The sequence below is a fragment of the Dipodomys spectabilis genome, unplaced genomic scaffold, assembly GCF_019054845.1.
Source record: "Dipodomys spectabilis isolate Male_0828 unplaced genomic scaffold, ASM1905484v1 ptg000046l, whole genome shotgun sequence".
Lineage (NCBI taxonomy): Eukaryota > Metazoa > Chordata > Mammalia > Rodentia > Heteromyidae > Dipodomys > Dipodomys spectabilis.
The window spans coordinates 2,413,071-2,427,616 of NW_024870723.1; the positions used below are offsets into that span (position 1 = coordinate 2,413,071).

The following is a 14,546-nucleotide window of genomic DNA, read 5'->3' on the forward strand; positions in this document are numbered from 1 at the left end:
TCAACTGAGATGTCAGGGAACGTAGAAGAGCACAAAAAAGTTTGAAGAATGAGGGGACAAGGTTTCACTGAAGCAAGTCTTAAAGCAAACATGGATGCTCATGCCGTGAAAGGGACTTTACAAGCATTTGGGCTCATCCTCCTCACTTTACAGGTGGGGAAACTGGAAAAGAAGAGTGACTTCGTTGGTTTAGCCAGTGGGTTAGATTCAAACACAGTGCCTTGACTCCTAGAACACTGTTCTTTGCCCAGCCCTAACTTCATACTCCTTCACCAATGGGTAGGTAACCCAGGCCCTGAATGAGCCAGAGGACTAAATCATGAGCAAAAATGTATTTACGTATGTATGTACGTATGTATATGTATACATATATATGTGCATGTATGCATGTGTTTATTGTGTGTATACTAGTACTGGGACTTGAACTCAGTGTCTCACACTTTCTCGTCTTATTCTACCTAAGTTTGGCACTCTACCACTTGAGCCATCTCCACTTCTAGCTTTTTGCTGGCTCACTGGAGGTCAATGCATCATGAACTTCTCTGCCTGAGCCGACTTTCAACTGCGATCCTCAGATCTCAGCCTCCTGAGTAGTTAGGATTGCAGGCATGAGCCACTGGCACTCGGCTGCCAATGTAGTTTTGAAGGACAGTGGCAATTGTGTAGAACAGGGGGCTGGCTTCATTCTTCAAACAATAGGCCTACCTAAAATTGAAGCAATCAGCCAAGAGGAGTGGTGGGTGGGGAGTTTGCTGCTTGCTATTGGGGGGGGGGGGAGGTGCATGCACAAAATGTGCCAATCAGTCTGCCTGGATGGGGTCAAGGTCATTTCTATATTAAACCTGACTTTTGAGGACACTTGGTGTTCAGAGACCCTCAGAGTTGGAGACACTAAGTATAAACCTGGAGAGGGGAGGGAGGGGCAAGAACAACAGGAGGAGGATGTTTATTGCTTTCTTTTGCCACCTGGAACGGGCAGCCTTGAAATGAGAATCACGAAGACAAAAACCAAACTACAGGGTAATCAAAGCTCTGCCCAGGACACACAGCTGGGAGAGCTGGAAGGGAAAGCTACAATGGCTCTGAGAGCAGGAGACCAGCAGCAGATCACAACCTGACTGCACACAGGGGTGGTGTCAATGTGACCTCTCCAATCCTCATGGCAAGGCCTCAAAGCGGGCATTGTCATATTCCCCTACTTACACAGGCAGAGGAAAGCTGTGTGAGTGGTGGTTTCTTTTTTTCCTTTCTTTTTTGTCGGTCATGGGCCTGAATTCTGGGCCTGGGCGCTGTCCCTCAGCTCTTCAGCTCAAGGCTAGCGCTCTACCACTTGAGCCACAGCGCCACTTCTGGCTTTTTCTGCTTATGTGGTGCTGAGGAATCGAACCCAGGGCCTCATGCATGCAAGGCAAGCACTCTACCACTGAGCCACCTTCCCAGCCCGAGTGGTGATTTCTTTGGGCTTATTTCATCCCCTGAGGGAAGTTGTCTCCATTTCAAATCCTCTCCGGAAGTATTTTTATAACGGCAGCAGAAGGAAACAGTGCCACCTTCTCTTCTCCAGTGACCCTCTCCAATCCCTGTGCTTTTTGGTCAAGACAGCCTCCCCGCTGTAGGAAAGAATGACTCTGAATGGACAATGGGAGAAAAGGCAGAGTACAACTGCAAGAGGCAGGAGAGCCCTGACTCAAGGCACCCTTTCTTGGATGAAGGGTTTCCCAGGAAGCAGAAAGGGACTTGGGCAAGTGCATGGAGAAGGGATGGATGGAAAGAAGGAAATTAGCCCACCAGTGTGGAAGGCTGGGAGAGAGGGAGGCAGGTCAGCATGGAGCACTTAATGATTAAGATAGGAATGGGAGTGTTTCTCCTAGGTACTGGGGTCCCTGCGCAGCTGCCTGGCGGTTGGCTACAATCCTGTATGGCCTCCACCAGCAGAGGGCGCCCAGGGCCTTCGCATCGGTCAAGCAATTCACAGAGGGGGTGGGGAAAAAAACCCAAACCAAACCAGAACACAGAAGGGAAAAACAGACATTGGGAAAGTTCCACTGGGCAAAGAACCTCAGAAGATACCCAGATAGCAATCAGAGGATCGCATAGCTGGGAAGGTGACCGAGGGACTGATGGGGGTGTTAGCTTAAAGTCAGGTGGTCAGAAACTGGATTCTGATTCTCAGATTGGTGTGTGTGTGTGTGTGTGTGTGTGTGTGTGTGTGTGTGTGTGTGTGTGTGTGTGTGTGTGTGTGTGTGTGTGTGTGTGTGTGTGTGTTTCAAATTAGCAACAGGGCCATGATTTGTTTACAGAAACATCTCTCAAAGTATAGCTATGAAAACAAGTAAAATCACTGTTGACATTACAGGGAAAACAACCTGTCAATTTTTCTTTAAATGCAAAACATGAATCATTTATTTAACCAAAATCTCATCAAATTTTTAAGGGAGTAGATCCCAGGCCCTGCAGACGATGGGAATGAGAGGCGTTATTTGTTCCACAAATACATTCAACTCATGAACTATTCTGGACCCTAGGAACAGAGAGGTGGGAAATCAAGTGTCCCATTTGTGAACATCAGGACAGTGTTCAAACGCTGTGCTTCAGTCTGCAAGGCCCTCACAGTGGCCTCACTTCTATTCCTACTCTTGCCACATTTCCCGGCCTTGTTGTCCAGAACCGCCAATTACTCTTAAATCCCTCTTATAGAGCATGCACTGATCCTACGCAAGCTCCACCAAGGACGAACCCTCACTTGAGCAAACTTTTCTACACTCTGAACCTGGGCAATTTCTATTCCTTATTCCAACCGCACAGTACTTTACAGCCTTTGAGACACTTTCCCCAATCAATTCTTTTTTCTTTTTTCTTTTTTTAATTGTGAAAATACTGTACAGAGGGGTTACAATTACATGGGCAAGATAATGAGTATATTTCCTGTCAAGCATTGTAGCCTCCTCCTTTGTTTCCTCTTCCCATCCTTCCCATCCTGCCCCTGGCCCCCACCCAATCCTCCCTGCCCCCACCCCCCCCACCAAAGTTGTAAAGTTCGTTTTCAACATAACGACTTGTACATCTCATTGTTGCAATGGGTCCACCTGTATCCCTATTTAAACAATTTGTTTTTCCCCTTCCCCTCCACAAATTATACCGACATCAAATACAGTGAATGCAGGGGTTATACTGTGGGGGAGGGACATACAAGGCAACAAAGAAATAATCTTATAAATGTGTTAGAAACAATCGCATGAAAGAAAAAAAACATTTGAATACATGTCTTAGGGTTAATTTCTCTAACATCAACTTATTTGACCTTTTCTGCTTGACTCAGACATACACTAGATATTGCAAATAAGGGAAACCATGGGACCTATGTTTCTTTGGGCCTGGCTTACTTCACTTAATATAATTTTTTTCAAGCCTTTCCATTTCCTAACAAATAGGGCAATGTCATTCTTTCTGATGGAGGCATAGAATTCCATTGTGTATATATACCACATTTTCTTGATCTATTCATCTACTGAGGGGCATCTGGGTTGGTTCCATATCTTATCTATAGTAAATAATGCTGCAATAAACATAGTCGTGCTGGTAGCTTTAGTGTGGTCTTGTTTGTAAACATGTTCCATATTCTCTTAGGATCTTGCTCTTCCAGGGAACACTTTAGTTTTAATCCCTAGATCTATGCATAGACCTTGTTTGATGCCCATTTCTCCCACTGGACTGTAAGTTCTTTGTGTTCCCCAAATCTACCCATCCAAGGTATCACAGCTGCCCCAGGACCTTGCTTCTGGGTATAAACGAAGTAAAAGTCAGAAAAAGCAGGTGCTCTGTGAACCTTTGTTGAAGACATGAAGGGAGGGAGGAGTCCTGGAGATAGATGATGGCATTATATATGGTTTATATCTTTGGATACAACACTTTCTCATCTTTTGCCTCAGGGTCCCAGAATGATTTAGGAGCTAAAAGATACCAAAGATTTGAGTCTCAAATTCCAGCTCTTCTCCAATGAGCTTCAACATTCTTCCTCTAATGCCTGGCTATACAATACACAGACACCCTGTTCCCCCTCGTCCCCCAGGAACATTAGAGAGAATTACCCAGGGAGTATTCTATTAATGGGTACCAGATAGGGAAAGGTGGCTTTCCTAAGCAAGGGTCAGTCTGGCCTCATGGAGATACAGGGTTGGACTGGTTATGGGATGGGGCAGTCATGCCAGCACTGAGGGAAAGAAAGGGGAACTTCTATAGAGATAGGGATACAAAGTGGTAGACATAACACGTGGCGGATACCATGAACACATAACAAGAAGCCTGCTTTGGAGCTTCTAGTTCCCATAGTGCCTTGGGAGGGGGGAGATTTTCACACAAACATTTCTTCCCATAATGCCCTAGGTGCCTAATCAACCAATTAAAAAAAGAAAAAAAGAGCCAGGAGGGTATCTACACAAGCCATCAAGCAATCAGCACAAAGTTCAAGGAGGGTAGTCACTGGATGAGACCCATCCTATAACAATCACCCTCTGAGAGGATTCCATGGGACTCTTTCAGCTACTTTCTTTCCCTTTCATATACACCTGACCTGTCTGCTTTCAACACTTGCTTGCTTTTGAAATGGGCAGAGAAAATGAATCCCAAGCAGGAAGCAAGAGGTCCTGTGAACATGCACTTCTTCCTGTGGCCGCAACTCTTCTTCCCTTCCCCCTGCCCCCCACCAATTGGAAAGACTTCTTCCTGTCACTTTTCTCCATGCATCTTGTTTGTAAACAGATGCCCAAAGAAATGGAATTTGGCGGTGGAAAGTCACAGGCTGAGATATTCTGTGGGAAGGGATCCAAATGCTGCCTGGTGACGGATATGTGTTTCAGTTCTATATGGCTTAGAGATTTCATCTGGAAAATGAAGGTCATGATTTTAGCTTCGAGGAATTATAAGGAGGAATTATGTAAAGTGGCCTTTTCAATGATGCTGGTTTATTTCCCTGATTCCAACACTGGGTTCTGTATCTTTTCAAGGGTGTCAAAGAGTCAGGCACAGTAAGAACCTGGCTCACTGTATACCCACTGGACATCTGCCCAACCATATATCCATGGAGCCTCCAGTGTCACCTGCATCTCAGCTCTATGTGGTGCAAATCCTGCAGAGCGTTCCCTTTAGGAAGGCAAACACCACGTCTCTCAAGCCATGTTGACAACCAAAGGGACTGCCTCTTTTCCTCCCTCCCCCTCTTCTTCTTCTTCAGGGCCTTTCCTCCCTCTTTCTCTCTCCCTTTTAAGAATATGTGTGAGAGTTTCGGATACATTAATACACAGCAGCCAGCACGCAGGAGCCATCACCCCTCAGTTCTGGAGAAATTAGCATTTAAATTGAGGTATTTCAAGGAGGTAAATCACCCTGGAGCCAGCCAGAGCTGTCAGTAGCCTTTTCTAACTTGGGAGAAGACTCTAGAGTCTAGCCTGGATCTGGATGTTTGCAGGGAGGGACTCAGGCTCTGCCTGTCTCTGGTTTTTCACAGGCTACCCAGAAACCTCCAAAAGAGAGGGTTACATCGAACTCCCAAGCCCATGAGGATGGCTGAGTACTGGGCGCCACCTCTCACCTTTCAGCCAAGTGATGGGGTGGATTTGCCTGAGATCTGGTGTCCTCTGTAAACCAAGTTCTCCCCATGGTTTCATCTGTGTCTGTCATGCAAGCCTGTAAGATCTGAGGAAGACGCTCCCTTTCTTTGGAATTGAAGGCTGACAATGGGGTTGAACCAAGGCTTAGCAGTACTGGGCAAGATTCTATATAGCTCTTCTGTAGGAGCTGGGGTCTATCTGGTCATAATGATTAAACTGATGACAATGCTGGCTTTGCCCTATTGTGTACTTTCATTTTTTCACTTTATATTCCTTCCTTCATTCTTTCCTTCCCTCCCTCCCTCCCTCCCTCCCTTCTTTCCTTCCTTCCTTCCTTCCTTCCTTCCTTCCTTCCTTCCTTCCTTCCTTCCTTCCTTCATTCCTTCCTTCCTTCCTTCCTTCTTTTGCCAGTATTAGGGCTTGAACTCAGGGCCTTATGCTCTTATTCAGCTGTTTCACTTGAGGCTGACACTCTACCACTTGAGCCACAGCTCTACTTCTGGCTTTTGCTAGTAAATTATAGATAAAAGTCTCAGCAGAAAAGGTCAAAAGCTATATACATATAACCATATAATATGATAGTAAGCAAAATGAACCCCAAGATAGGAACACAAATTTTTTTCTTTCTTGCTATTGTTTCTAATGTATTTATAATGTACAATGTGATTTTTTTTGTTTCTTTGTATGTTCCTTCCCCACATATAACCCCTGTTTTCACTGTATTCGATGTCGGTGCCCGGCATCTTCTATATACACTTCTCTAAATCGGGGAGGGGGCAGGGAAAAAAACAAAATGCTTAAATAAGGATACAGGTTGACCCATTGTAACAATGAGATGTACAAAACACTATGTTGAAAATGAACTTTACAACATCGGTGGGGGGGAGTGTAGTTGTGGAGATGGGAGGGAAGGGATGGTAGGGGGAAAACAAAGGAGGAGGCAACAATGCTCAATAGGAGATGTACTCATTACCTTGCTCATGTAACTGTAACCCCACTGTACAGCATTTTTACAATAAAAAATGCACAAAAAAGCAAAAAGAGATAATAAAAGTAAAAAAGTCATAGATTTTTCTGCCCACGTTGTCTTTGAATTGCAATCTTCAGATCTCAGCCTTCTGAGTACAGCTAGGATTACAAACATGAGCCAACAGCTCCCAGCTTGTTTTATTTTTATGTTGAGATAAGGTACTTATGTAGCATAGACTAGACTCCAATGAATAATCATCCTACCTCATCTCTAGAGTGCTGGAATTACAGGCATGTACTAGTACACCCAGGCCTATGATGTATGTCTCAATGCTTGATTTTAGTTTAAGTTCTCAGGGCAGGCCCTGAAGGCATTCATCAGTTCTTTCAACAATCTTTACTATTGTGGGAGAGGCATTGGAAATATGAATAAAGGCATACTTTGTAACTGTCTTTTAGTTACAGGCTGATATGATACATCATGTATATGCACAGATGCTTCCTACATACACGTGTGTAAGTACAGAAAGTGAGTGCTTTTGGAAATGTTAAGATGAAGCGCTTTTCCCATTCCCCAGAAACACTATTTGTTGCAATATTCCCTACACCAAGCCAATGGTGCTCAGTTCCTCCCTTTAGTAGAAGAGCAGATTCCACCTAGAAAGGAGGCTCTTGCCGTTAGGCTTTGAATCTCAAAGCTGACTTTGTAGTGTTTTCAGTCAGCCAATACTGAGTGAAGAAGGTTCCTTAAAAAAGACACACACATACACACACACACACACACACACATCTCAAAAGGTAGACCTAGCCCATTCAGATCACTGTGTTTTATTTTGATATAGAGACAGGACAGTGATGACCAAGGGAGTTCCCACCAGACAGGACAAGGTGCCACCAGGTGTTGCATGGGATCGTGGAAGAGGAAGGTCAAGAGGTCAAGCATTCAGAGTCAGGGTCTTGATGACAACCCTCTTCTGTCCTTTTGGAAATGAATCTTCCCTTCCTAATGCATGTTCGGTGCGTGAGGGTGATGTTGAAACACAAACAACGAGTTTGAGGAAGATAAACAGGGATACCGGTGTGTGTGTGTGTGTGTGTGTGTGTGTGTGTGTGTGTGTGTGTGTGTGTGATCCTGCCCCTTGAGCCAGCATATAGTCAGGGGATCGCTCAGTAAGTCAAAAGATACTGCCACAAAATGCTCAGTAGGTTCTGTACCAGCAGAGTAGAGGAGATAAAGCTGTTGCATCTTGGCATGATACCCCTGCTCCCATGGAGGTAGGGACAGTAGAAAGACTCATGTAAGATCTAAGGGGACTGGGGGGGGGGGGTGAGCGGGAGGAGTCACAGTGCAAAGACCTACTGATTGGAATATGGTAGTGGATTTGAACATATTGCTTCTTTCAATAGACTGCTCAAACCTCCCCATGCCTTGAGAGAGGCTAGTGTATGAACCCAGAGCCAAGCTCCAACAAGGAAATACACAGAGAATACCAGCAAGGATCTATAAGGCCCCATTTATCCCAAAGACCTTCTCCTTCCTGTCAACACCAGTCTCCATCCCTGGTAAGGGGGGTGGTAGGGCTTGGGAACTTGGAATGGATTTGTAACTCTAGATAGAATGTTTATTTCCATAACTAATCACTAGAAATACTTTAATGAATTAATTAATTAATTTTGATATTAGTAGAAAGGAAACTCAAGGAATAATGGTGCCTATGGAAAAAACTCAAGACCACAGTGATTTGTTGAAAGAGTTGTACTGAACCGACAGTTGAGTCCCTGATTATGTAGACAGATTGGTTCAGCTTAGAGGGGCAATGGTGAGGATTGACAAGGAAAGTTTGGGGCCCAAAGGGGAAAGAATACATTGGAAGGCTTCCTGGAGGAGTTTAGTTTTGATAAATTTGGAGGGATAATCTGAAAAAGGACACAAGGAGGTAAGGAGGGGGGAATAAATAGAAAAATATGGAAAAATCCAATGTGTGTATATGTACGTGTGTGTGTGCACGCACACATGTGTCTGTGTATGTAGAGAGAGGCAGAGACAGCAACAGAGAGACACAGAGACATAGATACAGAGACCCAGAAGCAGACAGAGCCAGAAAAACACAGAGAGAGAGAAAAACAGAGAAACATACATAGATAATCACACACGAGGTGCTGGGAACGCTCCTCTCAAGACACACTCTGAAAATTGAACAGAGATAAAATTTGAGATGCTGGAGCCTGGATTGGAGAACAGAAGTAGAGGATCAGATCTTATGAATCTTTGAAAGAAAGTTTCAGAATGTGGGTTTTATTCTGAAGGAAAGGAGACGCACTTTGACACATTCAACAGGGGGAAAGAAAAATCAGATTGGAGTCTTAGGAAGGTGGAAGATTGTCTGGCTACAGAGTAGAGAACTGACTGGGAAAAACACAAGTCTGGAAGGGAGATCAGTTATGACATTGACCTGTAACTCAGATAAGAATAATGAGGAGCTATGTAGCAAAATAGATGGAGGCCCAGATTTAGCAAATCTGGAAGTAGAAGCTATGGTTCCATCACCATCTGCAGGTAAATGCGGGGTGGAAGGAATAATTATGAGATCCATTGGGAAGTTCTGAGCTCAGGCAGTCAAGCCCAGACCTGGAGCTGACTTGTTCCACAATGAACACGGGAGCCTTCTACATACATCTAAATTCACTGACTGTGGCCAGAGAGCACAGCAGTGTGCACAGGCCTACCATGGAAGTCCTCAGCCACTTTCTGTCTGTGTTGTCAGTCCATCTGTGTTAGCTGCTACTAGAGAGATGAAAAAGATGGCCAGGCTTCAAGCAATCCTTGAGCAATTTGTGCAAGTTCAGCCACCTCCCAGATCAAGGCTCTTGGGGCTACCATTCTCTAGCTTGTAGCTCCTGACTGCCTCCTTCTGGGTTGTTTCAACAATCAAGGCTGCAAAGTGGCTTCACTGGTTGTGCCAGTCATTCTAACCACAGCCAAAGAGCCCTGAAACTATAAAGATCATTTCTTTCATTTGATAGTGGGGGAAAAGACAAGAGGTGGGACACAGACATTACTTATTTAAAGAGCTTCCAGACTTTATTACAGAGTCAGGACTGACATCCAGTCCATCATCTTGATTCCAACCAACACCTATTATTCCACTTGCACGTTGTAGAAATGTTAGTTAAGAATGATCACTTTAGCTTCCTGGCAGGTAATGTTCTCTGAACTAGGTATGGTTTTGTGCTGGTCCTGGGGCTTGAACTCAGGGTCTAGGCACTGTCCTTGAGATGTTTTTTCTTTCAATGTTAGCACTCTCCCACTTGAGCCACCGTTCTACTTCCAGATGTTTTGGTGGTTAATTAGAGATAATGAGTCTATGAACTTTCCTGCCCATCAAGCTGGGTTCAAATCATGATCCTTGGATCCCAGCCTGCTGAGTAGCTAAGGATTACAGGTGTACCTGACTCCAGGAATGTCTTTAAACTAGATGCTGTGCTTCATTCTTCTCTGCAGTCCTCGTGGGAGCTTCCTAGACACAATTCACATGTCCTCTCTCCCAGAAAGCTGTCCCTGAGTTCTTTCCTGCTTTCCCAGTGCTCAGTCTGGCTCTGATCTTAGGATCACCACATTTTGTCACTTCTCCACAATCTTGTGTAGTGGATCTTGTCTGTATCTCTGTGTCTCTTGTCTCAGACTTTGTGGTTTTCTTGTTGCAGAGGCTTTGGTTTGGCCGGGTCCCTTCTGAGTCCTTATCTCCACACAGTCTGACAAAATCCAGTAAAGACACAACACATAATAGCCGTCTGATGGGGTAGAGGCCACCATCTCATCTCATAGACCCTACTCCAACAGCCTGGTAACGATGCTGTTTGCACTTAGCCTTGTCCTCTCCCATTTGTTAACTGTCATGCAGGCAGAATGATTTCCTAAGATATGATCCCAGCTCAGCAACATCATCAGACTCATGTATTAGGGTTCTCTGACTGCCATTACAAATCACCATGAATTTAGTGGCATAAAACAACATAAATGTACAATCTCAGAGCTCTGTGGGTCCAAAGTCTGACCTGGATTTCTGGGTTAAAAATCAAAGTATCAGCAAGACTATGTTGTGTCCCGTCCTACTCACCCTTTCCTCCCCCCCCCCCCCCGCACCTGTCCACCCCCTCCCATCCCACCCAACTTTAGTGGGGAATCAATTTCCTGGAAATCTCCAGCTCCTTGAGGCTGCTTATACTGTCTGGCTTTTTTCCTTTAGCTTCAAAGCTCACCAAGACAAATCAAATCTTCCCTGTACCACACATCCTCTGCCTCCCTCTTCCCTTATCAGGACACTCCCCTGAACTTTTATCCTTCCTCCAGGGAACTTTGTTATGACTTCCCCTTCTATTTGGCATTGGATGCCCCTTTTCTGTGTTTCCGCAATGTTTATTCTGCCCCTCTCCTCCAACAACAGTTTCGTAAGACTTATTCCCAGGCACCTCCTGTTTCCCTCACTATACTGAGAGTTCAAGGACCATGTCTGTCTTACTCACGCTATGCATCCAGCCCTGACACAGTGGCTGATGCATGCACAAGGGCTTCTGTAAGTGCTTACTCAGTAAATGAATGAATGCCTTAACTGAATGGAAGTGTAGGAAAGATAATCATTTAGCTGGGGTCCATCCATCTCCCACCCACAAGGCCTGGGTTATTGCCTTAGTCATCTGTCTTTCTTCCCATCTGTCTCTTTCTTCCCTAGATACCTAGGGCATCACATAGAATCGCCAGTATCCTTTTGAGAGTGAAAACCTATTTCTTGTTCACCATGTTCACAATGGCATTATTCTAAGAGTTCTGCTCATATTATCTCAGTTCACAGTCACAACAACACTGAATGGTACGAACTCATACTTTGATGGTTTTAAAGAAGGAGCCAGAGACATAAAAGGGGTTAAGTGCAGAGAGCTTAAAAACAAAGCTTCAAATAGTCCAGAGCTGTGTTTTTAGAAATGGTGCAAAAGTATGCTAGTGACTGTTTACTTTTGTTCATAAATGACATGCTGGGAAGTAAAGGTTGACTTGTTGAAAATGCCCATGCTGGTTGAATGTTCCAAATGGAAGTCAGCATTAACAACAGTCACTGCCCTTTACTGAGTACATACATGCCATGTATTAGGTGGCTGCAAGCTTTTGTTTCCAGCCTTTTCCACAATTGTGTGTGGTGGATATTATCACCCTAAGGAAGGCGAAGGAACTCAGACAGGCACACCTAGGAGAGTTATCAACCATTAAATCATTGTCCATTCCACTCCACTACTTATCTTTCCAACATCTCTGAAACCATTTTTATACCTTTCTTTCTTCCTCTCCATTGCCCTGAATTCATTCACACACAGGGTGTGCATGAACACACACATGCACACAGAATTAAGCCTGGGTTCCACACCGCCCGTGCTTCATCCTCTAAATGCAAACGTACTTCCGACTGTGGCACCAAAACACACTTAAGCATTCCAGGCATGGCTGTTACTAACTCCTGTCCTGGTAATTGCGATCCCTGAAATTGAAAGAAATTGCAGGCTAGAGAAACATTATCTTCTCCTCAGCCGCTTCGCCCTCCATCCTCCTTGCCTGTGTGTGTCAGCACAGGGATTCCTTGTCCTGTCATAACAGCAAGGAACAAGCTGAGTTGCTGTCACCGTGACCCCCAGAGCATCTGGCCTGGCTTTCTCCTGTAGTTTACCAGGGAGGAAATCCAAGAGCCTTGAATACCTGGACATAAAATTTCAGAGCTGCAGGCAGGGAAGTGCCACATGGCTATGTCCAACCTTTGCTTTTTTTGGAGGGGGGGCGGGGGGAGACCAAAGGTGCCATTATCTCTGTTTTTCAGATGAAATAAATGAGATGCACAGGGGGAAATCAGCCTTGTCTTGAAGGATGTGTTGTTTCAAAGTGGTAACTAAGCTTCCTCATGAAGGGCTAACTCTAGCATAGCTCTCTAGCTTTAGCTCTAACCTTGGGCTAACATACCCCAATCCTTGAAGAATTGAGCTAATTATTTTAATCATAATCAAGGGGAGAAGACTTTGTGATTGAAAGCCAAGGCAACGGCATCTTTCCAGAACCCTTGTGCAATGTTATCATCATTCCTCACGTGTCTCTGCTGGACCCTGGGCAGGAAGTCACAAAATGGCCCTGCTCTGTGAAGCTCAGTCAGTAGCTTACTGTGTCGTCTGGCAAGTCATCTCCTTCCTCTGGGAATCCTTCCTCCCTCCCTCCCTCCTTCCCTTCCTTTCCTCCCTGCCTCCCTCCCTGCCTCCCTCTTTCCCTTCCTTTCCTTCCTTTCCTTCCTTCCTTCCTTCCTTCCTTCCTTCCTTCCTTCCTTCCTTCCCTTACTTTTTTTTTTTTTTTGCTGAACACAAGTATCCTCAAATGCCATCAACACAGAAGGTAGAAAGGAAGCTTTCAAGAGGAGTCCTGAATTCATGGAGGTACATTGAGTTTTTTCCCTCTCCTCTTTTTGAAACACTCTCTGCAGTCAGACACCTTGGATTTGCATCCAGGTTCCACTTCACATTCTCTGTGTTCACTTCAGTTTGGACAGGGCATTAACATCCTCCTGGACTGCCATTTCTTCATCAGAAGAATTAGAATAATAACCATCCTTGCTTCACACACTAGCTTTTAAAAAGATAAAAAGAGTCCATAAAAAATTGCTTAGCATAAGACCCAAGGAAAAAAAAAGAGGTTCTCAATAAATGGTAGCTACTGTTGCTTTAGAATGTAGCACTCTTGCAAACTCCAATTTAACATTTTCAAAAAAGCTCGTGATGAGGAATGAGAAGAATAGAAATTTTAGAGCTGGAAGGCATCTCAAATCCTTCATTTCCACTCCTGCCTGGACAGCATACACAATCTTCCAAGTCACATGGTAGAGCTATAATGAGAACATAGGACAGGCAGCTACTAATTTAGGGTTCCTTTACATTATGGGAAAGTGTCTTGCTATATATGCACATACACACATATGCATACACACAGATATCACATACTGATAAATGTGGCTCTTTTCTAATCGTCTACCTTACCCACAACTTCTGGAAGAGTTCTTAATGTTAAGAGCAATACCACCAGCATCATAAGCTGAAAATCCCTTACTTTCCTGTACTGTGCTCTGGTATTGTTGTAGGTATAGTTATTTCTCTTAATTTAGGAGTAGAGACGAACTATGCTCTCTTTCTCCTTATCCATTCCCTAACAAAGTATTTGCCACACTGAAAATGCAAAAAAAAAAAAAAAAAAAAAAGTCTGTATCATTGAAATTCTAGTAGATTGGACCCCAAATTAAAAGGATATTTCAAAACTCGTAACTTAAAGCAACAGATAAGAAAAAAGAAATCAAAGCCACATTTTAACTAACCACAGAGCATCAATTCATTGGTAACTTCTTTGTTGGCACTATTAGAGAAATAGTGAAGTTGGATTTTTCTGGTTATGGTTTTATAATCATGCTGAAAATCAAACCAAGGGGTAGACTTTGGAATTAATCAGAACACATGGCTCATGGACAGATGGTTCTGGCATAAATTTGTGGCTGGGGGAGGAAGGGAAGGTCACATCTCTACAGGTCTCCTTTTTCCTTTTGTCTTTCTCATTGTCTGTGGGGCACTGTGGGAGTCTTCCCCTGTAGTCAACCTCTAATGAGCTTTGCAAAATGAGAAATATGCTGCAGAAGAAGAAAATCTAATAGTGATTGCTTTCTTGTTCACACTCTCTCTCCTCTCTCATTCTCACTCTCTCTCTCTTTTCATTAGTCATTAGGAACAGTGAAAGAAAACACCCAAGGGCAGAGGAGAGGCAGCAGTATTTGCACACACTGTCTGCAACACCCTGTTAATGAGGAGCTCGATGATGTCCCTCACATCCCTTCCTGCTCCCTTCCAACAGGCCTCAACTGTGGCCAGATCCGGAACTGGGCTCCCATGGATTGTAACCATTCT

At 44.3% G+C, this 14,546-nt stretch overlaps 1 protein-coding gene across 1 annotated transcript in view; it reads right to left on the reverse strand.

The window, feature by feature from the left end:
* Positions 1-14,546, reverse strand: part of Astn2 (astrotactin 2) — an 887,273-nt gene that overhangs the window by 267,995 nt on the left and 604,732 nt on the right. The window lies entirely within an intron of this gene.